This window comes from Engystomops pustulosus, chromosome 4 (assembly GCF_040894005.1).
Source record: "Engystomops pustulosus chromosome 4, aEngPut4.maternal, whole genome shotgun sequence".
Taxonomy (NCBI): Eukaryota; Metazoa; Chordata; class Amphibia; order Anura; family Leptodactylidae; genus Engystomops; species Engystomops pustulosus.
The window spans coordinates 201928813-201948631 of NC_092414.1; the positions used below are offsets into that span (position 1 = coordinate 201928813).

Consider the following 19819-nt stretch of genomic DNA (forward strand, 5'->3'; position numbering starts at 1 on the left):
ACTACGGATCAGGAGATTGTAGGTTCGACTCCTACCTGGCTCGAAGCGTTGCCGTGATCGTATAGTGGTTAGTACTCTGCGTTGTGGCCGCAGCAACCCCGGTTCGAATCCGGTTCACGGCATGTCTTTTTTTGTTCCAATATTAACGCCAACTTCCCAAGGTGGAAAATTCTTTTCAGAGTTTTAGGAAAAAAAGCAACTCATGTTTCTCCTGTGTTATTTGTTGGCTTCTCTGAATTTCTTGGACCACATTTGGCAACATTGTGATTTCAACTCTCCCAAAATCACATTGTCAGAAAACTCACACCGTTTCCAGATCTCATGAAAATATGTTATCTCTGATGATTGGATTGGCAAGAAACGGATTGGACTTATTGCAATGTTGGAAGTTTGCTAGTTCTTTAAAATTAGTCACATTTTGGGCTGCAGCACTCTCATCAGGGCCAGTGGCGCAATGGATAACGCGTCTGACTACGGATCAGAAGATTGTAGGTTCGACTCCTACCTGGCTCGAAGCGTTGCCGTGATCGTATAGTGGTTAGTACTCTGCGTTGTGGCCGCAGCAACCCCGGTTCGAATCCGGGTCACGGCATGTCTTTTTTTGTTCCAATATTAACGCCAACTTCCCAAGGTGGAAAATTCTTTTCAGAGTTTTAGGAAAAAAAGCAACTCATGTTTCTCCTGTGTTATTTGTTGGCTTCTCTGAATTTCTTGGACCACATTTGGCAACATTGTGATTTCAACTCTCCCAAAATCACATTGTCAGAAAACTCACACCGTTTCCAGATCTCATGAAAATATGTTATCTCTGATGATTGGATTGGCAAGAAACGGATTGGACTTATTGCAATGTTGGAAGTTTGCTAGTTTTTTAAAATGAGTCACATTTTGAACTGCAGCGCTCTCGTCAGGGCCAGTGGCGCAATGGATAACGCGTCTGACTACGGATCAGAAGATTGTAGGTTCGACTCCTACCTGGCTCGAAGTGTTGCCGTGATCGTATAGTGGTTAGTACTCTGCGTTGTGGCCGCAGCAACCCCGGTTCGAATCCGGGTCACGGCATGTCCTTTTTTGTTCCAATATTAACGCCAACTTCCCAAGGTGGAAAATTATTTTCAGAGTTTTAGGAAAAAAAGCAACTCATTTTTCTCCTGTATTATTTGTTGGCTTCTCTGAATTTCTTCGACCACATTTGGCAACATTGTGATTTCAACTCTCCCAAAATCACATTGTCAGAAAACTCACACCGTTTCCAGATCTCATGAAAATATGTTATCTTATCTCTGATGATTGGATTGGCAAGAAACGGATTGGACTTATTGCAATGTTGGAAGTTTGCTAGTTCTTTCAAATGAGTCACATTTTGGGCTGCAGCACTCTCATCTGGGCCAGTGGCGCAATGGATAACGCGTCTGACTACGGATCAGAAGATTGTAGGTTCGACTCCTACCTGGCTCGAAGCGTTGCCGTGATCGTATAGTGGTTAGTACTCTGCGTTGTGGCCGCAGCAACCCCGGTTCGAATCCGGGTCACGGCATGTCTTTTTTTGTTCCAATATTAACGCCAACTTCCCAAGGTGGAAAATTCTTTTCAGAGTTTTAGGAAAAAAAGCAACTCATGTTTCTCCTGTGTTATTTGTTGGCTTCTCTGAATTTCTTGGACCACATTTGGCAACATTGTGATTTCAACTCTCCCAAAATCACATTGTCAGAAAACTCACACCGTTTCCAGATCTCATGAAAATATGTTATCTCTGATGATTGGATTGGCAAGAAACGGATTGGACTTATTGCAATGTTGGAAGTTTGCTAGTTCTTTAAAATGAGTCACATTTTGGGCTGCAGCACTCTCATCAGGGCCAGTGGCGCAATGGATAACGCTTCTGACTACGGATCAGAAGATTGTAGGATCAACTCCTACCTGGCTCGAAGCGTTGCCGTGATCGTATAGTGGTTAGTACTCTGTGTTGTGGCCGCAGCAACCCCGGTTCGAATCCGGGTCACGGCATGTCTTTTTTTGTTCCAATATTAACGCCAACTTCCCAAGGTGGAAAATTCTTTTCAGAGTTTTAGGAAAAAAAGCAACTCATGTTTCTCCTGTGTTATTTGTTGGCTTCTCTGAATTTCTTGGACCACATTTGGCAACATTGTGATTTCAACTCTCCCAAAATCACATTGTCAGAAAACTCACTACGTTTCCAGATCTCATGAAAATATGTTATCTCTGATGATTGGATTGGCAAGAAACGGATTGGACTTATTGCAATGTTGGAAGTTTGCTAGTTCTTTAAAATGAGTCACATTTTGGGCTGCAGCACTCTCATCAGGGCCAGTGGCGCAATGGATAACGCGTCTGACTACGGATCAGAAGATTGTAGGTTCGACTCCTACCTGGCTCGAAGCGTTGCCGTGATCGTATAGTGGTTAGTACTCTGCGTTGTGGCCACAGCAACCCCGGTTCGAATCCGGGTCACGGCATGTCTTTTTTTGTTCCAATATTAACGCCAACTTCCCAAGGTGGAAAATTCTTTTCAGAGTTTTAGGAAAAAAAGCAACTCATGTTTCTCCTGTGTTATTTGTTGGCTTCTCTGAATTTCTTGGACCACATTTGGCAACATTGTGATTTCAACTCTCCCAAAATCACATTGTCAGAAAACTCACACCGTTTCCAGATCTCATGAAAATATGTTATCTCTGATGATTGGATTGGCAAGAAACGGATTGGACTTATTGCAATGTTGGAAGTTTGCTAGTTCTTTCAAATGAGTCACATTTTGGGCTGCAGCACTCTCATCAGGGCCAGTGGCGCAATGGATAACACGTCTGACTACGGATCAGGAGATTGTAGGTTCGACTCCTACCTGGCTCGAAGCGTTGCCGTGATCGTATAGTGGTTAGTACTCTGCGTTGTGGCCGCAGCAACCCCGGTTCGAATCCGGTTCACGGCATGTCTTTTTTTGTTCCAATATTAACGCCAACTTCCCAAGGTGGAAAATTCTTTTCAGAGTTTTAGGAAAAAAAGCAACTCATGTTTCTCCTGTGTTATTTGTTGGCTTCTCTGAATTTCTTGGACCACATTTGGCAACATTGTGATTTCAACTCTCCCAAAATCACATTGTCAGAAAACTCACACCGTTTCCAGATCTCATGAAAATATGTTATCTCTGATGATTGGATTGGCAAGAAACGGATTGGACTTATTGCAATGTTGGAAGTTTGCTAGTTCTTTAAAATTAGTCACATTTTGGGCTGCAGCACTCTCATCAGGGCCAGTGGCGCAATGGATAACGCGTCTGACTACGGATCAGAAGATTGTAGGTTCGACTCCTACCTGGCTCGAAGCGTTGCCGTGATCGTATAGTGGTTAGTACTCTGCGTTGTGGCCGCAGCAACCCCGGTTCGAATCCGGGTCACGGCATGTCTTTTTTTGTTCCAATATTAACGCCAACTTCCCAAGGTGGAAAATTCTTTTCAGAGTTTTAGGAAAAAAAGCAACTCATGTTTCTCCTGTGTTATTTGTTGGCTTCTCTGAATTTCTTGGACCACATTTGGCAACATTGTGATTTCAACTCTCCCAAAATCACATTGTCAGAAAACTCACACCGTTTCCAGATCTCATGAAAATATGTTATCTCTGATGATTGGATTGGCAAGAAACGGATTGGACTTATTGCAATGTTGGAAGTTTGCTAGTTTTTTAAAATGAGTCACATTTTGAACTGCAGCGCTCTCGTCAGGGCCAGTGGCGCAATGGATAACGCGTCTGACTACGGATCAGAAGATTGTAGGTTCGACTCCTACCTGGCTCGAAGTGTTGCCGTGATCGTATAGTGGTTAGTACTCTGCGTTGTGGCCGCAGCAACCCCGGTTCGAATCCGGGTCACGGCATGTCCTTTTTTGTTCCAATATTAACGCCAACTTCCCAAGGTGGAAAATTATTTTCAGAGTTTTAGGAAAAAAAGCAACTCATTTTTCTCCTGTATTATTTGTTGGCTTCTCTGAATTTCTTCGACCACATTTGGCAACATTGTGATTTCAACTCTCCCAAAATCACATTGTCAGAAAACTCACACCGTTTCCAGATCTCATGAAAATATGTTATCTTATCTCTGATGATTGGATTGGCAAGAAACGGATTGGACTTATTGCAATGTTGGAAGTTTGCTAGTTCTTTCAAATGAGTCACATTTTGGGCTGCAGCACTCTCATCTGGGCCAGTGGCGCAATGGATAACGCGTCTGACTACGGATCAGAAGATTGTAGGTTCGACTCCTACCTGGCTCGAAGCGTTGCCGTGATCGTATAGTGGTTAGTACTCTGCGTTGTGGCCGCAGCAACCCCGGTTCGAATCCGGGTCACGGCATGTCTTTTTTTGTTCCAATATTAACGCCAACTTCCCAAGGTGGAAAATTCTTTTCAGAGTTTTAGGAAAAAAAGCAACTCATGTTTCTCCTGTGTTATTTGTTGGCTTCTCTGAATTTCTTGGACCACATTTGGCAACATTGTGATTTCAACTCTCCCAAAATCACATTGTCAGAAAACTCACACCGTTTCCAGATCTCATGAAAATATGTTATCTCTGATGATTGGATTGGCAAGAAACGGATTGGACTTATTGCAATGTTGGAAGTTTGCTAGTTCTTTAAAATGAGTCACATTTTGGGCTGCAGCACTCTCATCAGGGCCAGTGGCGCAATGGATAACGCTTCTGACTACGGATCAGAAGATTGTAGGATCAACTCCTACCTGGCTCGAAGCGTTGCCGTGATCGTATAGTGGTTAGTACTCTGTGTTGTGGCCGCAGCAACCCCGGTTCGAATCCGGGTCACGGCATGTCTTTTTTTGTTCCAATATTAACGCCAACTTCCCAAGGTGGAAAATTCTTTTCAGAGTTTTAGGAAAAAAAGCAACTCATGTTTCTCCTGTGTTATTTGTTGGCTTCTCTGAATTTCTTGGACCACATTTGGCAACATTGTGATTTCAACTCTCCCAAAATCACATTGTCAGAAAACTCACTACGTTTCCAGATCTCATGAAAATATGTTATCTCTGATGATTGGATTGGCAAGAAACGGATTGGACTTATTGCAATGTTGGAAGTTTGCTAGTTCTTTAAAATGAGTCACATTTTGGGCTGCAGCACTCTCATCAGGGCCAGTGGCGCAATGGATAACGCGTCTGACTACGGATCAGAAGATTGTAGGTTCGACTCCTACCTGGCTCGAAGCGTTGCCGTGATCGTATAGTGGTTAGTACTCTGCGTTGTGGCCACAGCAACCCCGGTTCGAATCCGGGTCACGGCATGTCTTTTTTTGTTCCAATATTAACGCCAACTTCCCAAGGTGGAAAATTCTTTTCAGAGTTTTAGGAAAAAAAGCAACTCATGTTTCTCCTGTGTTATTTGTTGGCTTCTCTGAATTTCTTGGACCACATTTGGCAACATTGTGATTTCAACTCTCCCAAAATCACATTGTCAGAAAACTCACACCGTTTCCAGATCTCATGAAAATATGTTATCTCTGATGATTGGATTGGCAAGAAACGGATTGGACTTATTGCAATGTTGGAAGTTTGCTAGTTCTTTAAAATTAGTCACATTTTGGGCGGCAGCACTCTCATCAGGGCCAGTGGCGCAATGGATAACGCGTCTGACTACGGATCAGAAGATTGTAGGTTCGACTCCTACCTGGCTCGAAGCGTTGCCGTGATCGTATACTGGTTAGTACTCTGTGTTGTGGCCGCAGCGACCCCGGTTCGAATCCTGGTCACGGCATGTCTTTTTTTGTTCCAATATTAACGCCAATTTCCCAAGGTGGAAAATTCTTTTCAGAGTTTTAGGAAAAAAAGCAACTCATGTTTCTCCTGTGTTATTTGTTGGCTTCTCTGAATTTCTTGGACCACATTTGGCAACATTGTGATTTCAACTCTCCCAAAATCACATTGTCAGAAAACTCACACCGTTTCCAGATCTCATGAAAATATGTTATCTCTGAAGATTGGATTGGCAAGAAACGGATTGGACTTATTGCAATGTTGGAAGTTTGCTAGTTCTTTAAAATTAGTCACATTTTGGGCGGCAGCACTCTCATCAGGGCCAGTGGCGCAATGGATAACGCGTCTGACTACGGATCAGAAGATTGTAGGTTCGACTCCTACCTGGCTCGAAGCGTTGCCGTGATCGTATAGTGGTTAGTACTCTGCGTTGTGGCCGCAGCAACCCCGGTTCGAATCCGGGTCACGGCATGTCTTTTTTTGTTCCAATATTAACGCCAACTTCCCAAGGTGGAAAATTCTTTTCAGAGTTTTAGGAAAAAAAGCAACTCATGTTTCTCCTGTGTTATTTGTTGGCTTCTCTGAATTTCTTGAACCACATTTGGCAACATTGTGATTTCAACTCTCCCAAAATCACATTGTCAGAAAACTCACACCGTTTCCAGATCTCATGAAAATATGTTATCTCTGATGATTGGATTGGCAAGAAACGGATTGGACTTATTGCAATGTTGGAAGTTTGCTAGTTCTTTAAAATGAGTCACATTTTGGGCTGCAGCACTCTCATCAGGGCCAGTGGCGCAATGGATAACGCTTCTGACTACGGATCAGAAGATTGTAGGATCAACTCCTACCTGGCTCGAAGCGTTGCCGTGATCGTATAGTGGTTAGTACTCTGTGTTGTGGCCGCAGCAACCCCGGTTCGAATCCGGGTCACGGCATGTCTTTTTTTGTTCCAATATTAACGCCAACTTCCCAAGGTGGAAAATTCTTTTCAGAGTTTTAGGAAAAAAAGCAACTCATGTTTCTCCTGTGTTATTTGTTGGCTTCTCTGAATTTCTTGGACCATATTTGGCAACATTGTGATTTCAACTCTCCCAAAATCACATTGTCAGAAAACTCACACCGTTTCCAGATCTCATGAAAATATGTTATCTCTGATGATTGGATTGGCAAGAAACGGATTGGACTTATTGCAATGTTGGAAGTTTGCTAGTTTTTTAAAATGAGTCACATTTTGAACTGCAGCGCTCTCGTCAGGGCCAGTGGCGCAATGGATAACGCGTCTGACTACGGATCAGAAGATTGTAGGTTCGACTCCTACCTGGCTCGAAGCGTTGCCGTGATCGTATAGTGGTTAGTACTCTGCGTTGTGGCCGCAGCAACCCCGGTTCGAATCCGGGTCACGGCATGTCCTTTTTTGTTCCAATATTAACGCCAACTTCCCAAGGTGGAAAATTATTTTCAGAGTTTTAGGAAAAAAAGCAACTCATTTTTCTCCTGTATTATTTGTTGGCTTCTCTGAATTTCTTCGACCACATTTGGCAACATTGTGATTTCAACTCTCCCAAAATCACATTGTCAGAAAACTCACACCGTTTCCAGATCTCATGAAAATATGTTATCTTATCTCTGATGATTGGATTGGCAAGAAACGGATTGGACTTATTGCAATGTTGGAAGTTTGCTAGTTCTTTCAAATGAGTCACATTTTGGGCTGCAGCACTCTCATCAGGGCCAGTGGCGCAATGGATAACGCGTCTGACTACGGATCAGAAGATTGTAGGTTCGACTCCTACCTGGCTCGAAGCGTTGCCGTGATCGTATAGTGGTTAGTACTCTGCGTTGTGGCCGCAGCAACCCCGGTTCGAATCCGGGTCACGGCATGTCTTTTTTTGTTCCAATATTAACGCCAACTTCCCAAGGTGGAAAATTCTTTTCAGAGTTTTAGGAAAAAAAGCAACTCATGTTTCTCCTGTGTTATTTGTTGGCTTCTCTGAATTTCTTGGACCACATTTGGCAACATTGTGATTTCAACTCTCCCAAAATCACATTGTCAGAAAACTCACTACGTTTCCAGATCTCATGAAAATATGTTATCTCTGATGATTGGATTGGCAAGAAACGGATTGGACTTATTGCAATGTTGGAAGTTTGCTAGTTCTTTAAAATGAGTCACATTTTGGGCTGCAGCACTCTCATCAGGGCCAGTGGCGCAATGGATAACGCGTCTGACTACGGATCAGAAGATTGTAGGTTCGACTCCTACCTGGCTCGAAGCGTTGCCGTGATCGTATAGTGGTTAGTACTCTGCGTTGTGGCCGCAGCAACCCCGGTTCGAATCCGGGTCACGGCATGTCTTTTTTTTGTTCCAATATTAACGCCAACTTCCCAAGGTGGAAAATTCTTTTCAGAGTTTTAGGAAAAAAAGCAACTCATGTTTCTCCTGTGTTATTTGTTGGCTTCTCTGAATTTCTTGGACCACATTTGGCAACATTGTGATTTCAACTCTCCCAAAATCACATTGTCAGAAAACTCACACCGTTTCCAGATCTCATGAAAATATGTTATCTCTGATGATTGGATTGGCAAGAAACGGATTGGACTTATTGCAATGTTGGAAGTTTGCTAGTTCTTTAAAATGAGTCACATTTTGGGCTGCAGCACTCTCATCAGGGCCAGTGGCGCAATGGATAACGCGTCTGACTACGGATCAGAAGATTGTAGGTTCGACTCCTACCTGGCTCGAAGCGTTGCCGTGATCGTATAGTGGTTAGTACTCTGCGTTGTGGCTGCAGCAACCTCGGTTCGAATCCGGGTCACGGCATGTCTTTTTTTGTTCCAATATTAACGCCAACTTCCCAAGGTGGAAAATTCTTTTCAGAGTTTTAGGAAAAAAAGCAACTCATGTTTCTCCTGTGTTATTTGTTGGCTTCTCTGAATTTCTTGGACCACATTTGGCAACATTGTGATTTCAACTCTCCCAAAATCACATTGTCAGAAAACTCACACCGTTTCCAGATCTCATGAAAATATGTTATCTTATCTCTGATGATTGGATTGGCAAGAAACGGATTGGACTTATTGCAATGTTGGAAGTTTGCTAGTTCTTTCAAATGAGTCACATTTTGGGCTGCAGCACTCTCATCAGGGCCAGTGGCGCAATGGATAACGCGTCTGACTACGGATCAGAAGATTGTAGGTTCGACTCCTACCTGGCTCGAAGCGTTGCCGTGATCGTATAGTGGTTAGTACTCTGTGTTGTGGCCGCAGCGACCCCGGTTCGAATCCTGGTCACGGCATGTCTTTTTTTGTTCCAATATTAACGCCAACTTCCCAAGGTGGAAAATTCTTTTCAGAGTTTTAGGAAAAAAAGCAACTCATGTTTCTCCTGTGTTATTTGTTGGCTTCTCTGAATTTCTTGGACCACATTTGGCAACATTGTGATTTCAACTCTCCCAAAATCACATTGTCAGAAAACTCACACCGTTTCCAGATCTCATGAAAATATGTTATCTCTGATGATTGGATTGGCAAGAAACGGATTGGACTTATTGCAATGTTGGAAGTTTGCTAGTTCTTTAAAATGAGTCACATTTTGGGCTGCAGCACTCTCATCAGGGCCAGTGGCGCAATGGATAACGCGTCTGACTACGGATCAGAAGATTGTAGGTTCGACTCCTACCTGGCTCGAAGCGTTGCCGTGATCGTATAGTGGTTAGTACTCTGCGTTGTGGCCGCAGCAACCTTGGTTCGAATCCGGGTCACGGCATGTCTTTTTTTGTTCCAATATTAACGCCAACTTCCCAAGGTGGAAAATTCTTTTCAGAGTTTTAGGAAAAAAAGCAACTCATGTTTCTCCTGTGTTATTTGTTGGCTTCTCTGAATTTCTTGGACCACATTTGGCAACATTGTGATTTCAACTCTCCCAAAATCACATTGTCAGAAAACTCACACCGTTTCCAGATCTCATGAAAATATGTTATCTCTGAAGATTGGATTGGCAAGAAACGGATTGGACTTATTGCAATGTTGGAAGTTTGCTAGTTCTTTAAAATTAGTCACATTTTGGGCGGCAGCACTCTCATCAGGGCCAGTGGCGCAATGGATAACGCGTCTGACTACGGATCAGAAGATTGTAGGTTCGACTCCTACCTGGCTCGAAGCGTTGCCGTGATCGTATAGTGGTTAGTACTCTGCGTTGTGGCCGCAGCAACCCCGGTTCGAATCCGGGTCACGGCATGTCTTTTTTTGTTCCAATATTAACGCCAACTTCCCAAGGTGGAAAATTCTTTTCAGAGTTTTAGGAAAAAAAGCAACTCATGTTTCTCCTGTGTTATTTGTTGGCTTCTCTGAATTTCTTGAACCACATTTGGCAACATTGTGATTTCAACTCTCCCAAAATCACATTGTCAGAAAACTCACACCGTTTCCAGATCTCATGAAAATATGTTATCTCTGATGATTGGATTGGCAAGAAACGGATTGGACTTATTGCAATGTTGGAAGTTTGCTAGTTCTTTAAAATGAGTCACATTTTGGGCTGCAGCACTCTCATCAGGGCCAGTGGCGCAATGGATAACGCTTCTGACTACGGATCAGAAGATTGTAGGATCAACTCCTACTTGGCTCGAAGCGTTGCCGTGATCGTATAGTGGTTAGTACTCTGTGTTGTGGCCGCAGCAACCCCGGTTCGAATCCGGGTCACGGCATGTCTTTTTTTGTTCCAATATTAACGCCAACTTCCCAAGGTGGAAAATTCTTTTCAGAGTTTTAGGAAAAAAAGCAACTCATGTTTCTCCTGTGTTATTTGTTGGCTTCTCTGAATTTCTTGGACCATATTTGGCAACATTGTGATTTCAACTCTCCCAAAATCACATTGTCAGAAAACTCACACCGTTTCCAGATCTCATGAAAATATGTTATCTCTGATGATTGGATTGGCAAGAAACGGATTGGACTTATTGCAATGTTGGAAGTTTGCTAGTTTTTTAAAATGAGTCACATTTTGAACTGCAGCGCTCTCGTCAGGGCCAGTGGCGCAATGGATAACGCGTCTGACTACGGATCAGAAGATTGTAGGTTCGACTCCTACCTGGCTCGAAGCGTTGCCGTGATCGTATAGTGGTTAGTACTCTGCGTTGTGGCCGCAGCAACCCCGGTTCGAATCCGGGTCACGGCATGTCCTTTTTTGTTCCAATATTAACGCCAACTTCCCAAGGTGGAAAATTATTTTCAGAGTTTTAGGAAAAAAAGCAACTCATTTTTCTCCTGTATTATTTGTTGGCTTCTCTGAATTTCTTCGACCACATTTGGCAACATTGTGATTTCAACTCTCCCAAAATCACATTGTCAGAAAACTCACACCGTTTCCAGATCTCATGAAAATATGTTATCTTATCTCTGATGATTGGATTGGCAAGAAACGGATTGGACTTATTGCAATGTTGGAAGTTTGCTAGTTCTTTCAAATGAGTCACATTTTGGGCTGCAGCACTCTCATCAGGGCCAGTGGCGCAATGGATAACGCGTCTGACTACGGATCAGAAGATTGTAGGTTCGACTCCTACCTGGCTCGAAGCGTTGCCGTGATCGTATAGTGGTTAGTACTCTGCGTTGTGGCCGCAGCAACCCCGGTTCGAATCCGGGTCACGGCATGTCTTTTTTTGTTCCAATATTAACGCCAACTTCCCAAGGTGGAAAATTCTTTTCAGAGTTTTAGGAAAAAAAGCAACTCATGTTTCTCCTGTGTTATTTGTTGGCTTCTCTGAATTTCTTGGACCACATTTGGCAACATTGTGATTTCAACTCTCCCAAAATCACATTGTCAGAAAACTCACTACGTTTCCAGATCTCATGAAAATATGTTATCTCTGATGATTGGATTGGCAAGAAACGGATTGGACTTATTGCAATGTTGGAAGTTTGCTAGTTCTTTAAAATGAGTCACATTTTGGGCTGCAGCACTCTCATCAGGGCCAGTGGCGCAATGGATAACGCGTCTGACTACGGATCAGAAGATTGTAGGTTCGACTCCTACCTGGCTCGAAGCGTTGCCGTGATCGTATAGTGGTTAGTACTCTGCGTTGTGGCCGCAGCAACCCCGGTTCGAATCCGGGTCACGGCATGTCTTTTTTTTGTTCCAATATTAACGCCAACTTCCCAAGGTGGAAAATTCTTTTCAGAGTTTTAGGAAAAAAAGCAACTCATGTTTCTCCTGTGTTATTTGTTGGCTTCTCTGAATTTCTTGGACCACATTTGGCAACATTGTGATTTCAACTCTCCCAAAATCACATTGTCAGAAAACTCACACCGTTTCCAGATCTCATGAAAATATGTTATCTCTGATGATTGGATTGGCAAGAAACGGATTGGACTTATTGCAATGTTGGAAGTTTGCTAGTTCTTTAAAATGAGTCACATTTTGGGCTGCAGCACTCTCATCAGGGCCAGTGGCGCAATGGATAACGCGTCTGACTACGGATCAGAAGATTGTAGGTTCGACTCCTACCTGGCTCGAAGCGTTGCCGTGATCGTATAGTGGTTAGTACTCTGCGTTGTGGCTGCAGCAACCTCGGTTCGAATCCGGGTCACGGCATGTCTTTTTTTGTTCCAATATTAACGCCAACTTCCCAAGGTGGAAAATTCTTTTCAGAGTTTTAGGAAAAAAAGCAACTCATGTTTCTCCTGTGTTATTTGTTGGCTTCTCTGAATTTCTTGGACCACATTTGGCAACATTGTGATTTCAACTCTCCCAAAATCACATTGTCAGAAAACTCACACCGTTTCCAGATCTCATGAAAATATGTTATCTTATCTCTGATGATTGGATTGGCAAGAAACGGATTGGACTTATTGCAATGTTGGAAGTTTGCTAGTTCTTTCAAATGAGTCACATTTTGGGCTGCAGCACTCTCATCAGGGCCAGTGGCGCAATGGATAACGCGTCTGACTACGGATCAGAAGATTGTAGGTTCGACTCCTACCTGGCTCGAAGCGTTGCCGTGATCGTATAGTGGTTAGTACTCTGTGTTGTGGCCGCAGCGACCCCGGTTCGAATCCTGGTCACGGCATGTCTTTTTTTGTTCCAATATTAACGCCAACTTCCCAAGGTGGAAAATTCTTTTCAGAGTTTTAGGAAAAAAAGCAACTCATGTTTCTCCTGTGTTATTTGTTGGCTTCTCTGAATTTCTTGGACCACATTTGGCAACATTGTGATTTCAACTCTCCCAAAATCACATTGTCAGAAAACTCACACCGTTTCCAGATCTCATGAAAATATGTTATCTCTGATGATTGGATTGGCAAGAAACGGATTGGACTTATTGCAATGTTGGAAGTTTGCTAGTTCTTTAAAATGAGTCACATTTTGGGCTGCAGCACTCTCATCAGGGCCAGTGGCGCAATGGATAACGCGTCTGACTACGGATCAGAAGATTGTAGGTTCGACTCCTACCTGGCTCGAAGCGTTGCCGTGATCGTATAGTGGTTAGTACTCTGCGTTGTGGCCGCAGCAACCTTGGTTCGAATCCGGGTCACGGCATGTCTTTTTTTGTTCCAATATTAACGCCAACTTCCCAAGGTGGAAAATTCTTTTCAGAGTTTTAGGAAAAAAAGCAACTCATGTTTCTCCTGTGTTATTTGTTGGCTTCTCTGAATTTCTTGGACCACATTTGGCAACATTGTGATTTCAACTCTCCCAAAATCACATTGTCAGAAAACTCACACCGTTTCCAGATCTCATGAAAATATGTTATCTCTGATGATTGGATTGGCAAGAAACGGATTGGACTTATTGCAATGTTGGAAGTTTGCTAGTTCTTTAAAATTAGTCACATTTTGGGCGGCAGCACTCTCATCAGGGCCAGTGGCGCAATGGATAACGCGTCTGACTACGGATCAGAAGATTGTAGGTTCGACTGCTACCTGGCTCGAAGCGTTGCCGTGATCGTATAGTGGTTAGTACTCTGCGTTGTGGCCGCAGCAACCCCGGTTCGAATCCGGGTCACGGCATGTCTTTTTTTGTTCCAATATTAACGCCAACTTCCCAAGGTGGAAAATTCTTTTCAGAGTTTTAGGAAAAAAAGCAACTCATGTTTCTCCTGTGTTATTTGTTGGCTTCTCTGAATTTCTTGAACCACATTTGGCAACATTGTGATTTCAACTCTCCCAAAATCACATTGTCAGAAAACTCACACCGTTTCCAGATCTCATGAAAATATGTTATCTCTGATGATTGGATTGGCAAGAAACGGATTGGACTTATTGCAATGTTGGAAGTTTGCTAGTTCTTTAAAATGAGTCACATTTTGGGCTGCAGCACTCTCATCAGGGCCAGTGGCGCAATGGATAACGCTTCTGACTACGGATCAGAAGATTGTAGGATCAACTCCTACCTGGCTCGAAGCGTTGCCGTGATCGTATAGTGGTTAGTACTCTGTGTTGTGGCCGCAGCAACCCCGGTTCGAATCCGGGTCACGGCATGTCTTTTTTTGTTCCAATATTAACGCCAACTTCCCAAGGTGGAAAATTCTTTTCAGAGTTTTAGGAAAAAAAGCAACTCATGTTTCTCCTGTGTTATTTGTTGGCTTCTCTGAATTTCTTGGACCACATTTGGCAACATTGTGATTTCAACTCTCCCAAAATCACATTGTCAGAAAACTCACACCGTTTCCAGATCTCATGAAAATATGTTATCTCTGATGATTGGATTGGCAAGAAACGGATTGGACTTATTGCAATGTTGGAAGTTTGTTAGTTCTTTAAAATGAGTCACATTTTGGGCGGCAGCACTCTCATCAGGGCCAGTGGCGCAATGGATAACGCGTCTGACTACGGATCAGAAGATTGTAGGTTCGACTCCTACCTGGCTCGAAGCGTTGCCGTGATCGTATAGTGGTTAGTACTCTGTGTTGTGGCCGCAGCAACCCCGGTTCGAATCCGGGTCACGGCATGTCTTTTTTTGTTCCAATATTAACGCCAACTTCCCAAGGTGGAAAATTATTTTCAGAGTTTTAGGAAAAAAAGCAACTCATGTTTCTCCTGTGTTATTTGTTGGCTTCTCTGAATTTCTTGAACCACATTTGGCAACATTGTGATTTCAACTCTCCCAAAATCACATTGTCAGAAAACTCACACCGTTTCCAGATCTCATGAAAATATGTTATCTCTGATGATTGGATTGGCAAGAAACGGATTGGACTTATTGCAATGTTGGAAGTTTGCTAGTTCTTTAAAATGAGTCACATTTTGGGCTGCAGCACTCTCATCAGGGCCAGTGGCGCAATGGATAACGCTTCTGACTACGGATCAGAAGATTGTAGGATCAACTCCTACCTGGCTCGAAGCGTTGCCGTGATCGTATAGTGGTTAGTACTCTGTGTTGTGGCCGCAGCAACCCCGGTTCGAATCCGGGTCACGGCATGTCTTTTTTTGTTCCAATATTAATGCCAACTTCCCAAGGTGGAAAATTCTTTTCAGAGTTTTAGGAAAAAAAGCAACTCATGTTTCTCCTGTGTTATTTGTTGGCTTCTCTGAATTTCTTGGACCATATTTGGCAACATTGTGATTTCAACTCTCCCAAAATCACATTGTCAGAAAACTCACACCGTTTCCAGATCTCATGAAAATATGTTATCTCTGATGATTGGATTGGCAAGAAACGGATTGGACTTATTGCAATGTTGGAAGTTTGCTAGTTTTTTAAAATGAGTCACATTTTGAACTGCAGCGCTCTCGTCAGGGCCAGTGGCGCAATGGATAACGCGTCTGACTACGGATCAGAAGATTGTAGGTTCGACTCCTACCTGGCTCGAAGCGTTGCCGTGATCGTATAGTGGTTAGTACTCTGCGTTGTGGCCGCAGCAACCCCGGTTCGAATCCGGGTCACGGCATGTCCTTTTTTGTTCCAATATTAACGCCAACTTCCCAAGGTGGAAAATTATTTTCAGAGTTTTAGGAAAAAAAGCAACTCATTTTTCTCCTGTATTATTTGTTGGCTTCTCTGAATTTCTTCGACCACATTTGGCAACATTGTGATTTCAACTCTCCCAAAATCACATTGTCAGAAAACTCACACCGTTTCCAGATCTCATGAAAATATGTTATCTTATCTCTGATGATTGGATTGGCAAGAAACGGATTGGACTTATTGCAATGTTGGAAGTTTGCTAGTTCTTTCAAATGAGTCACATTTTGGGCTGCAGCACTCTCATCAGGGCCAGTGGCGCAATGGATAACGCGTCTGACTACGGATCAGAAGATTGTAGGTTCGACTCCTACCTGGCTCGAAGCGTTGCCGTGATCGTATAGTGGTTAGTACTCTGCGTTGTGGCCGCAGCAACCCCGGTTCGAATCCGGGTCACGGCATGTCTTTTTTTGTTCCAATATTAACGCCAACTTCCCAAGGTGGAAAATTCTTTTCAGAGTTTTAGGAAAAAAAGCAACTCATGTTTCTCCTGTGTTATTTGTTGGCTTCTCTGAATTTCTTGGACCACATTTGGCAACATTGTGATTTCAACTCTCCCAAAATCACATTGTCAGAAAACTCACTACGTTTCCAGATCTCATGAAAATATGTTATCTCTGATGATTGGATTGGCAAGAAACGGATTGGACTTATTGCAATGTTGGAAGTTTGCTAGTTCTTTAAAATGAGTCACATTTTGGGCTGCAGCACTCTCATCAGGGCCAGTGGCGCAATGGATAACGCGTCTGACTACGGATCAGAAGATTGTAGGTTCGACTCCTACCTGGCTCGAAGCGTTGCCGTGATCGTATAGTGGTTAGTACTCTGCGTTGTGGCCGCAGCAACCCCGGTTAGAATCCGGGTCACGGCATGTCTTTTTTTTGTTCCAATATTAACGCCAACTTCCCAAGGTGGAAAATTCTTTTCAGAGTTTTAGGAAAAAAAGCAACTCATGTTTCTCCTGTGTTATTTGTTGGCTTCTCTGAATTTCTTGGACCACATTTGGCAACATTGTGATTTCAACTCTCCCAAAATCACATTGTCAGAAAACTCACACCGTTTCCAGATCTCATGAAAATATGTTATCTCTGATGATTGGATTGGCAAGAAACGGATTGGACTTATTGCAATGTTGGAAGTTTGCTAGTTCTTTAAAATTAGTCACATTTTGGGCGGTAGCACTCTCATCAGGGCCAGTGGCGCAATGGATAACGCGTCTGACTACGGATCAGAAGATTGTAGGTTCGACTCCTACCTGGCTCGAAGCGTTGCCGTGATCGTATAGTGGTTAGTACTCTGCGTTGTGGCCGCAGCAACCCCGGTTCGAATCCGGGTCACGGCATGTCTTTTTTTGTTCCAATATTAACGCCAACTTCCCAAGGTGGAAAATTCTTTTCAGAGTTTTAGGAAAAAAAGCAACTCATGTTTCTCCTGTGTTATTTGTTGGCTTCTCTGAATTTCTTGGACCACATTTGGCAACATTGTGATTTCAACTCTCCCAAAATCACATTGTCAGAAAACTCACACCGTTTCCAGATCTCATGAAAATATGTTATCTTATCTCTGATGATTGGATTGGCAAGAAACGGATTGGACTTATTGCAATGTTGGAAGTTTGCTAGTTCTTTCAAATGAGTCACATTTTGGGCTGCAGCACTCTCATCAGGGCCAGTGGCGCAATGGATAACGCTTCTGACTACGGATCAGAAGATTGTAGGATCAACTCCTACCTGGCTCGAAGCGTTGCCGTGATCGTATAGTGGTTAGTACTCTGTGTTGTGGCCGCAGCAACCCCGGTTCGAATCCGGGTCACGGCATGTCTTTTTTTGTTCCAATATTAACGCCAACTTCCCAAGGTGGAAAATTCTTTTCAGAGTTTTAGGAAAAAAAGCAACTCATGTTTCTCCTGTGTTATTTGTTGGCTTCTCTGAATTTCTTGGACCACATTTGGCAACATTGTGATTTCAACTCTCCCAAAATCACATTGTCAGAAAACTCACACCGTTTCCAGATCTCATGAAAATATGTTATCTCTGATGATTGGATTGGCAAGAAACGGATTGGACTTATTGCAATGTTGGAAGTTTGCTAGTTTTTTAAAATGAGTCACATTTTGAACTGCAGCGCTCTCGTCAGGCCAGTGGCGCAATGGATAACGCGTCTGACTACGGATCAGAAGATTGTAGGTTCGACTCCTGGCTCGAAGCGTTGCCGTGATCGTGTAGTGGTTAGTACTCTGCGTTGTGGCCGCAGCAACCCCGGTTCGAATCCGGGTCACGGCATGTCCTTTTTTGTTCCAATATTAACGCCAACTTCCCAAGGTGGAAAATTATTTTCAGAGTTTTAGGAAAAAAAGCAACTCATTTTTCTCCTGTATTATTTGTTGGCTTCTCTGAATTTCTTCGACCACATTTGGCAACATTGTGATTTCAACTCTCCCAAAATCACATTGTCAGAAAACTCACACCGTTTCCAGATCTCATGAAAATATGTTATCTTATCTCTGATGATTGGATTGGCAAGAAACGGATTGGACTTATTGCAATGTTGGAAGTTTGCTAGTTCTTTCAAATGAGTCACATTTTGGGCTGCAGCACTCTCATCAGGGCCAGTGGCGCAATGGATAACGCGTCTGACTACGGATCAGAAGATTGTAGGTTCGACTCCTACCTGGCTCGAAGCGTTGCCGTGATCGTATAGTGGTTAGTACTCTGCGTTGTGACCGCAGCAACCCCGGTTCGAATCCGGGTCACGGCACGTCTTTTTTTGTTCCAATATTAACGCCAACTTCCCAAGGTGGAAAATTCTTTTCAGAGTTTTAGGAAAAAAAGCAACTCATGTTTCTCCTGTGTTATTTGTTGGCTTCTCTGAATTTCTTGGACCACATTTGGCAACATTGTGATTTCAACTCTCCCAAAATCACATTGTCAGAAAACTCACTACGTTTCCAGATCTCATGAAAATATGTTATCTCTGATGATTGGATTGGCAAGAAACGGATTGGACTTATTGCAATGTTGGAAGTTTGCTAGTTCTTTAAAATGAGTCACATTTTGGGCTGCAGCACTCTCCTCAGGGCCAGTGGCGCAATGGATAACGCGTCTGTCTACGGATCAGAAGATTGTAGGTTCGACTCCTACCTGGCTCGAAGCGTTGCCGTGATCGTATAGTGGTTAGTACTCTGCGTTGTGGCCGCAGCAACCCCGGTTCGAATCCGGGTCACGGAATGTCTTTTTTTTGTTCCAATATTAACGCCAACTTCCCAAGGTGGAAAATTCTTTTCAGAGTTTTAGGAAAAAAAGCAACTCATGTTTCTCCTGTGTTATTTGTTGGCTTCTCTGAATTTCTTGGACCACATTTGGCAACATTGTGATTTCAACTCTCCCAAAATCACATTGTCAGAAAACTCACACCGTTTCCAGATCTCATGAAAATATGTTATCTCTGATGATTGGATTGGCAAGAAACGGATTGGACTTATTGCAATGTTGGAAGTTTGCTAGTTCTTTAAAATGAGTCCCATTTTGGGCTGCAGCACTCTCATCAGGGCCAGTGGCGCAATGGATAACGCGTCTGACTACGGATCAGAAGATTGTAGGTTCGACTCCTACCTGGCTCGAAGCGTTGCCGTGATCGTATAGTGGTTGTGGCCGCAGCAACCCCGGTTCAAATCCGGGTCACGGCATGTCTTTTTTTGTTCCAATATTAACGCCAACTTCCCAAGGTGGAAAATTCTTTTCAGAGTTTTAGGAAAAAAAGCAACTCATGTTTCTCCTGTGTTATTTGTTGGCTTCTCTGAATTTCTTGGACCACATTTGGCAACATTGTGATTTCAACTCTCCCAAAATCACATTGTCAGAAAACTCACACCGTTTCCAGATCTCATGAAAATATGTTATCTCTGATGATTGGATTGGCAAGAAACGGATTGGACTTATTGCAATGTTGGAAGTTTGCTAGTTTTTTAAAATGAGTCACATTTTGAACTGCAGCGCTCTCGTCAGGGCCAGTGGCGCAATGGATAACGCGTCTGACTACGGATCAGAAGATTGTAGGTTCGACTCCTACCTGGCTCGAAGCG

The 19819-nt window shown here is 43.2% G+C and overlaps 61 non-coding genes across 61 annotated transcripts; all 61 read left to right on the plus strand.

Annotated features, from left to right (window-relative positions):
* Nucleotides 1-440: 440 nt before the first annotated feature.
* Nucleotides 441-513, plus strand: TRNAR-ACG (transfer RNA arginine (anticodon ACG)). Its single transcript has one exon. It is a non-coding gene; the product is annotated as a tRNA-Arg (tRNA).
* Nucleotides 514-520: 7 nt separating this feature from the next.
* On the plus strand, nt 521-592 carry TRNAH-GUG (transfer RNA histidin (anticodon GUG)). The gene has a single exon. It is a non-coding gene; the product is annotated as a tRNA-His (tRNA).
* A 318-nt stretch (nt 593-910) lies between these two features.
* TRNAR-ACG (transfer RNA arginine (anticodon ACG)) lies at nt 911-983 on the plus strand. The gene has a single exon. It is a non-coding gene; the product is annotated as a tRNA-Arg (tRNA).
* Nucleotides 984-990: 7 nt separating this feature from the next.
* On the plus strand, nt 991-1062 carry TRNAH-GUG (transfer RNA histidin (anticodon GUG)). The gene has a single exon. It is a non-coding gene; the product is annotated as a tRNA-His (tRNA).
* A 323-nt stretch (nt 1063-1385) lies between these two features.
* On the plus strand, nt 1386-1458 carry TRNAR-ACG (transfer RNA arginine (anticodon ACG)). Its single transcript has one exon. It is a non-coding gene; the product is annotated as a tRNA-Arg (tRNA).
* Nucleotides 1459-1465: 7 nt separating this feature from the next.
* Nucleotides 1466-1537, plus strand: TRNAH-GUG (transfer RNA histidin (anticodon GUG)). The gene has a single exon. It is a non-coding gene; the product is annotated as a tRNA-His (tRNA).
* Nucleotides 1538-1935: 398 nt separating this feature from the next.
* Nucleotides 1936-2007, plus strand: TRNAH-GUG (transfer RNA histidin (anticodon GUG)). The gene has a single exon. It is a non-coding gene; the product is annotated as a tRNA-His (tRNA).
* A 318-nt stretch (nt 2008-2325) lies between these two features.
* TRNAR-ACG (transfer RNA arginine (anticodon ACG)) lies at nt 2326-2398 on the plus strand. Its single transcript has one exon. It is a non-coding gene; the product is annotated as a tRNA-Arg (tRNA).
* Nucleotides 2399-3265: 867 nt separating this feature from the next.
* Nucleotides 3266-3338, plus strand: TRNAR-ACG (transfer RNA arginine (anticodon ACG)). The gene has a single exon. It is a non-coding gene; the product is annotated as a tRNA-Arg (tRNA).
* Nucleotides 3339-3345: 7 nt separating this feature from the next.
* TRNAH-GUG (transfer RNA histidin (anticodon GUG)) lies at nt 3346-3417 on the plus strand. The gene has a single exon. It is a non-coding gene; the product is annotated as a tRNA-His (tRNA).
* Nucleotides 3418-3735: 318 nt separating this feature from the next.
* TRNAR-ACG (transfer RNA arginine (anticodon ACG)) lies at nt 3736-3808 on the plus strand. Its single transcript has one exon. It is a non-coding gene; the product is annotated as a tRNA-Arg (tRNA).
* A 7-nt stretch (nt 3809-3815) lies between these two features.
* TRNAH-GUG (transfer RNA histidin (anticodon GUG)) lies at nt 3816-3887 on the plus strand. The gene has a single exon. It is a non-coding gene; the product is annotated as a tRNA-His (tRNA).
* Nucleotides 3888-4210: 323 nt separating this feature from the next.
* On the plus strand, nt 4211-4283 carry TRNAR-ACG (transfer RNA arginine (anticodon ACG)). Its single transcript has one exon. It is a non-coding gene; the product is annotated as a tRNA-Arg (tRNA).
* Nucleotides 4284-4290: 7 nt separating this feature from the next.
* On the plus strand, nt 4291-4362 carry TRNAH-GUG (transfer RNA histidin (anticodon GUG)). The gene has a single exon. It is a non-coding gene; the product is annotated as a tRNA-His (tRNA).
* Nucleotides 4363-4760: 398 nt separating this feature from the next.
* Nucleotides 4761-4832, plus strand: TRNAH-GUG (transfer RNA histidin (anticodon GUG)). The gene has a single exon. It is a non-coding gene; the product is annotated as a tRNA-His (tRNA).
* A 318-nt stretch (nt 4833-5150) lies between these two features.
* On the plus strand, nt 5151-5223 carry TRNAR-ACG (transfer RNA arginine (anticodon ACG)). Its single transcript has one exon. It is a non-coding gene; the product is annotated as a tRNA-Arg (tRNA).
* A 397-nt stretch (nt 5224-5620) lies between these two features.
* On the plus strand, nt 5621-5693 carry TRNAR-ACG (transfer RNA arginine (anticodon ACG)). The gene has a single exon. It is a non-coding gene; the product is annotated as a tRNA-Arg (tRNA).
* Nucleotides 5694-6090: 397 nt separating this feature from the next.
* TRNAR-ACG (transfer RNA arginine (anticodon ACG)) lies at nt 6091-6163 on the plus strand. The gene has a single exon. It is a non-coding gene; the product is annotated as a tRNA-Arg (tRNA).
* A 7-nt stretch (nt 6164-6170) lies between these two features.
* TRNAH-GUG (transfer RNA histidin (anticodon GUG)) lies at nt 6171-6242 on the plus strand. Its single transcript has one exon. It is a non-coding gene; the product is annotated as a tRNA-His (tRNA).
* Nucleotides 6243-6640: 398 nt separating this feature from the next.
* On the plus strand, nt 6641-6712 carry TRNAH-GUG (transfer RNA histidin (anticodon GUG)). The gene has a single exon. It is a non-coding gene; the product is annotated as a tRNA-His (tRNA).
* A 318-nt stretch (nt 6713-7030) lies between these two features.
* TRNAR-ACG (transfer RNA arginine (anticodon ACG)) lies at nt 7031-7103 on the plus strand. The gene has a single exon. It is a non-coding gene; the product is annotated as a tRNA-Arg (tRNA).
* A 7-nt stretch (nt 7104-7110) lies between these two features.
* Nucleotides 7111-7182, plus strand: TRNAH-GUG (transfer RNA histidin (anticodon GUG)). Its single transcript has one exon. It is a non-coding gene; the product is annotated as a tRNA-His (tRNA).
* A 323-nt stretch (nt 7183-7505) lies between these two features.
* On the plus strand, nt 7506-7578 carry TRNAR-ACG (transfer RNA arginine (anticodon ACG)). The gene has a single exon. It is a non-coding gene; the product is annotated as a tRNA-Arg (tRNA).
* A 7-nt stretch (nt 7579-7585) lies between these two features.
* On the plus strand, nt 7586-7657 carry TRNAH-GUG (transfer RNA histidin (anticodon GUG)). The gene has a single exon. It is a non-coding gene; the product is annotated as a tRNA-His (tRNA).
* Nucleotides 7658-7975: 318 nt separating this feature from the next.
* On the plus strand, nt 7976-8048 carry TRNAR-ACG (transfer RNA arginine (anticodon ACG)). Its single transcript has one exon. It is a non-coding gene; the product is annotated as a tRNA-Arg (tRNA).
* Nucleotides 8049-8055: 7 nt separating this feature from the next.
* On the plus strand, nt 8056-8127 carry TRNAH-GUG (transfer RNA histidin (anticodon GUG)). Its single transcript has one exon. It is a non-coding gene; the product is annotated as a tRNA-His (tRNA).
* A 319-nt stretch (nt 8128-8446) lies between these two features.
* Nucleotides 8447-8519, plus strand: TRNAR-ACG (transfer RNA arginine (anticodon ACG)). Its single transcript has one exon. It is a non-coding gene; the product is annotated as a tRNA-Arg (tRNA).
* A 402-nt stretch (nt 8520-8921) lies between these two features.
* Nucleotides 8922-8994, plus strand: TRNAR-ACG (transfer RNA arginine (anticodon ACG)). Its single transcript has one exon. It is a non-coding gene; the product is annotated as a tRNA-Arg (tRNA).
* Nucleotides 8995-9391: 397 nt separating this feature from the next.
* On the plus strand, nt 9392-9464 carry TRNAR-ACG (transfer RNA arginine (anticodon ACG)). The gene has a single exon. It is a non-coding gene; the product is annotated as a tRNA-Arg (tRNA).
* A 7-nt stretch (nt 9465-9471) lies between these two features.
* TRNAH-GUG (transfer RNA histidin (anticodon GUG)) lies at nt 9472-9543 on the plus strand. Its single transcript has one exon. It is a non-coding gene; the product is annotated as a tRNA-His (tRNA).
* A 318-nt stretch (nt 9544-9861) lies between these two features.
* Nucleotides 9862-9934, plus strand: TRNAR-ACG (transfer RNA arginine (anticodon ACG)). The gene has a single exon. It is a non-coding gene; the product is annotated as a tRNA-Arg (tRNA).
* A 7-nt stretch (nt 9935-9941) lies between these two features.
* Nucleotides 9942-10013, plus strand: TRNAH-GUG (transfer RNA histidin (anticodon GUG)). The gene has a single exon. It is a non-coding gene; the product is annotated as a tRNA-His (tRNA).
* Nucleotides 10014-10411: 398 nt separating this feature from the next.
* TRNAH-GUG (transfer RNA histidin (anticodon GUG)) lies at nt 10412-10483 on the plus strand. The gene has a single exon. It is a non-coding gene; the product is annotated as a tRNA-His (tRNA).
* Nucleotides 10484-10801: 318 nt separating this feature from the next.
* Nucleotides 10802-10874, plus strand: TRNAR-ACG (transfer RNA arginine (anticodon ACG)). The gene has a single exon. It is a non-coding gene; the product is annotated as a tRNA-Arg (tRNA).
* Nucleotides 10875-10881: 7 nt separating this feature from the next.
* Nucleotides 10882-10953, plus strand: TRNAH-GUG (transfer RNA histidin (anticodon GUG)). The gene has a single exon. It is a non-coding gene; the product is annotated as a tRNA-His (tRNA).
* A 323-nt stretch (nt 10954-11276) lies between these two features.
* Nucleotides 11277-11349, plus strand: TRNAR-ACG (transfer RNA arginine (anticodon ACG)). The gene has a single exon. It is a non-coding gene; the product is annotated as a tRNA-Arg (tRNA).
* A 7-nt stretch (nt 11350-11356) lies between these two features.
* TRNAH-GUG (transfer RNA histidin (anticodon GUG)) lies at nt 11357-11428 on the plus strand. The gene has a single exon. It is a non-coding gene; the product is annotated as a tRNA-His (tRNA).
* Nucleotides 11429-11746: 318 nt separating this feature from the next.
* On the plus strand, nt 11747-11819 carry TRNAR-ACG (transfer RNA arginine (anticodon ACG)). The gene has a single exon. It is a non-coding gene; the product is annotated as a tRNA-Arg (tRNA).
* Nucleotides 11820-11826: 7 nt separating this feature from the next.
* TRNAH-GUG (transfer RNA histidin (anticodon GUG)) lies at nt 11827-11898 on the plus strand. Its single transcript has one exon. It is a non-coding gene; the product is annotated as a tRNA-His (tRNA).
* A 319-nt stretch (nt 11899-12217) lies between these two features.
* Nucleotides 12218-12290, plus strand: TRNAR-ACG (transfer RNA arginine (anticodon ACG)). The gene has a single exon. It is a non-coding gene; the product is annotated as a tRNA-Arg (tRNA).
* A 402-nt stretch (nt 12291-12692) lies between these two features.
* TRNAR-ACG (transfer RNA arginine (anticodon ACG)) lies at nt 12693-12765 on the plus strand. Its single transcript has one exon. It is a non-coding gene; the product is annotated as a tRNA-Arg (tRNA).
* A 397-nt stretch (nt 12766-13162) lies between these two features.
* TRNAR-ACG (transfer RNA arginine (anticodon ACG)) lies at nt 13163-13235 on the plus strand. The gene has a single exon. It is a non-coding gene; the product is annotated as a tRNA-Arg (tRNA).
* A 7-nt stretch (nt 13236-13242) lies between these two features.
* TRNAH-GUG (transfer RNA histidin (anticodon GUG)) lies at nt 13243-13314 on the plus strand. Its single transcript has one exon. It is a non-coding gene; the product is annotated as a tRNA-His (tRNA).
* A 398-nt stretch (nt 13315-13712) lies between these two features.
* On the plus strand, nt 13713-13784 carry TRNAH-GUG (transfer RNA histidin (anticodon GUG)). The gene has a single exon. It is a non-coding gene; the product is annotated as a tRNA-His (tRNA).
* Nucleotides 13785-14182: 398 nt separating this feature from the next.
* Nucleotides 14183-14254, plus strand: TRNAH-GUG (transfer RNA histidin (anticodon GUG)). Its single transcript has one exon. It is a non-coding gene; the product is annotated as a tRNA-His (tRNA).
* Nucleotides 14255-14572: 318 nt separating this feature from the next.
* TRNAR-ACG (transfer RNA arginine (anticodon ACG)) lies at nt 14573-14645 on the plus strand. Its single transcript has one exon. It is a non-coding gene; the product is annotated as a tRNA-Arg (tRNA).
* Nucleotides 14646-14652: 7 nt separating this feature from the next.
* TRNAH-GUG (transfer RNA histidin (anticodon GUG)) lies at nt 14653-14724 on the plus strand. Its single transcript has one exon. It is a non-coding gene; the product is annotated as a tRNA-His (tRNA).
* Nucleotides 14725-15122: 398 nt separating this feature from the next.
* TRNAH-GUG (transfer RNA histidin (anticodon GUG)) lies at nt 15123-15194 on the plus strand. The gene has a single exon. It is a non-coding gene; the product is annotated as a tRNA-His (tRNA).
* A 318-nt stretch (nt 15195-15512) lies between these two features.
* TRNAR-ACG (transfer RNA arginine (anticodon ACG)) lies at nt 15513-15585 on the plus strand. Its single transcript has one exon. It is a non-coding gene; the product is annotated as a tRNA-Arg (tRNA).
* Nucleotides 15586-15592: 7 nt separating this feature from the next.
* TRNAH-GUG (transfer RNA histidin (anticodon GUG)) lies at nt 15593-15664 on the plus strand. The gene has a single exon. It is a non-coding gene; the product is annotated as a tRNA-His (tRNA).
* Nucleotides 15665-15987: 323 nt separating this feature from the next.
* On the plus strand, nt 15988-16060 carry TRNAR-ACG (transfer RNA arginine (anticodon ACG)). Its single transcript has one exon. It is a non-coding gene; the product is annotated as a tRNA-Arg (tRNA).
* Nucleotides 16061-16067: 7 nt separating this feature from the next.
* Nucleotides 16068-16139, plus strand: TRNAH-GUG (transfer RNA histidin (anticodon GUG)). Its single transcript has one exon. It is a non-coding gene; the product is annotated as a tRNA-His (tRNA).
* Nucleotides 16140-16457: 318 nt separating this feature from the next.
* On the plus strand, nt 16458-16530 carry TRNAR-ACG (transfer RNA arginine (anticodon ACG)). The gene has a single exon. It is a non-coding gene; the product is annotated as a tRNA-Arg (tRNA).
* A 398-nt stretch (nt 16531-16928) lies between these two features.
* TRNAR-ACG (transfer RNA arginine (anticodon ACG)) lies at nt 16929-17001 on the plus strand. Its single transcript has one exon. It is a non-coding gene; the product is annotated as a tRNA-Arg (tRNA).
* Nucleotides 17002-17008: 7 nt separating this feature from the next.
* On the plus strand, nt 17009-17080 carry TRNAH-GUG (transfer RNA histidin (anticodon GUG)). The gene has a single exon. It is a non-coding gene; the product is annotated as a tRNA-His (tRNA).
* A 403-nt stretch (nt 17081-17483) lies between these two features.
* TRNAH-GUG (transfer RNA histidin (anticodon GUG)) lies at nt 17484-17555 on the plus strand. The gene has a single exon. It is a non-coding gene; the product is annotated as a tRNA-His (tRNA).
* A 393-nt stretch (nt 17556-17948) lies between these two features.
* TRNAH-GUG (transfer RNA histidin (anticodon GUG)) lies at nt 17949-18020 on the plus strand. Its single transcript has one exon. It is a non-coding gene; the product is annotated as a tRNA-His (tRNA).
* A 323-nt stretch (nt 18021-18343) lies between these two features.
* On the plus strand, nt 18344-18416 carry TRNAR-ACG (transfer RNA arginine (anticodon ACG)). The gene has a single exon. It is a non-coding gene; the product is annotated as a tRNA-Arg (tRNA).
* Nucleotides 18417-18423: 7 nt separating this feature from the next.
* On the plus strand, nt 18424-18495 carry TRNAH-GUG (transfer RNA histidin (anticodon GUG)). The gene has a single exon. It is a non-coding gene; the product is annotated as a tRNA-His (tRNA).
* A 789-nt stretch (nt 18496-19284) lies between these two features.
* Nucleotides 19285-19357, plus strand: TRNAR-ACG (transfer RNA arginine (anticodon ACG)). The gene has a single exon. It is a non-coding gene; the product is annotated as a tRNA-Arg (tRNA).
* Nucleotides 19358-19741: 384 nt separating this feature from the next.
* On the plus strand, nt 19742-19814 carry TRNAR-ACG (transfer RNA arginine (anticodon ACG)). The gene has a single exon. It is a non-coding gene; the product is annotated as a tRNA-Arg (tRNA).
* Nucleotides 19815-19819: the final 5 nt, after the last annotated feature.